Source organism: Neodiprion pinetum, chromosome 4 (genome assembly GCF_021155775.2).
Source record: "Neodiprion pinetum isolate iyNeoPine1 chromosome 4, iyNeoPine1.2, whole genome shotgun sequence".
NCBI classification, from domain to species: domain Eukaryota; kingdom Metazoa; phylum Arthropoda; class Insecta; order Hymenoptera; family Diprionidae; genus Neodiprion; species Neodiprion pinetum.
In genome coordinates, this window is record NC_060235.2 from 18518499 (window position 1) to 18520148 (window position 1650).

The 1650-nt window shown below is 34.3% G+C and overlaps 1 long non-coding RNA gene across 1 annotated transcript; it reads right to left on the bottom strand.

Annotated features, from left to right (window-relative positions):
* Window positions 1-1337, bottom strand: LOC138190812 (uncharacterized). Its single transcript, XR_011176900.1, has 3 exons — window positions 1320-1337; window positions 995-1091; window positions 1-578 (listed from the first exon to the last, which is right to left on the bottom strand). It is a non-coding gene; the product is annotated as an uncharacterized lncRNA (long non-coding RNA).
* Window positions 1338-1650: the final 313 nt, after the last annotated feature.

The following is a 1650-nucleotide window of genomic DNA, read 5'->3' on the forward strand; positions in this document are numbered from 1 at the left end:
GCAGTGATTGTATAAACTGAAGAAATATACATTTACATATACATGATATAAATTAATAGTCTAGAAAAGAGTATTTAGAGAGCTTATCTAATTCCGATCTTGTCACAATAGATCATTAACATAATCAATATACGGTTAAAGCTGTATTAGCTACATTTACTATTAGAGATAATATTATTTCTCCATTTTTATAGTTATTTAATTTCTTGTACAAAAATTTTTCAAATTTCACCGCAAAATGCCCAACGAGTTCTCGTTGTGCAAACACGAGTCAAATTACCTTACAGATGGCATTACATTTTTTTTTGCCTTCTCGCGTCGAGTTATAAATACAGAGAAATCTCAATGAGAGCTCATTTCTATAAGATTTATTGTAGTGTTATATTCGTAGCTGTACCTGTTATTCTATATTATATAATGTCCTAAATTTTAAACACACGGCACAACAATGGCTGAAAGCACAATGGCAAGAAGAGAGGAGCAATTTGCATCTTAATCAATCTTTTCTTCTTTATACGTAGCACAGCGATGTCACGTCGGAGGATATGTACTAGTGGATCACTAGGTGGGGCACAGAACTGAAACATGATTATTTTAAAAATCTTCAACATCTCTTACAGAAAGTAGGTACGTTGCCAGACCTTATATATCAACAATGAATATTCATAGAGGCTATATTCATAAATACTTACAAAAGTAAGCTAATATTTTACCCGCAATTGCTTATTACTGATAACTTGATATGATAATATCCCCTTCCCACCCCTCCCCTCCCCTCACACGACCCACCCCGCCCTACCTACTTCTGCTCCTACTCCTACTCCTACTCCTAATCCCACTCCAACTCCTACTATTCCTACTTCTACTCATATTCCTACTCCGAGTCCTATTCCTACCACTAATCCTACTTCTACTCCTATTTCTACATCTTCCCCTGATCCTACTCCTGATGCTGATTCTACTTCATCAAATATTGTAAAAATGTTAAACTCACCGAGCACGAATCCTCATCCTCCACCTCGTCCAGCTCGACCACCTCCAACCACCGCCAACCACCCCCGACGACCACTGCTAACCACCTCGGGTTATAACTGGAATAGTAATAAATATTTTCAGTACAAGAACACATCAAAAGTATTATGTAAGGATTAATATAATTAAATAATCTATTAATACGTAATAAATTTCATGAGCTACTAAATATGTGCTTGCACAAAAAATGAATTGAAATAATTTATTGTAAACATGACAAGTTTGAAACACTTCAGATGAAATAGAATTACAATTGCCATTAAATATTATAAAAATGTTTAACTCACCGAGCACAAATCCTCGTCCTCCTCGTCCACCTCCGACCACCTCCAACAACCATCGATAACCACCTTGGGTTATACCAAGAATACTAATAAATATTTCCAGTATTATAACACATCAAACATATTGTGTAAGGATGAATATAATTTTTTATCGACAGATTTGACAAAGAAGAGTATGAGAAAATTATAAAAAATCATAGAAATTTCATTAGCGCATTGATAGCCACTGAATTTGGGCTTGCGCGAAAAATGAATTGAAATAATTTATTGCAAACATGACAAGATTCAAAAATTAAAAGTATAACGTATTATGATTTTATGACAGTAACTTTCA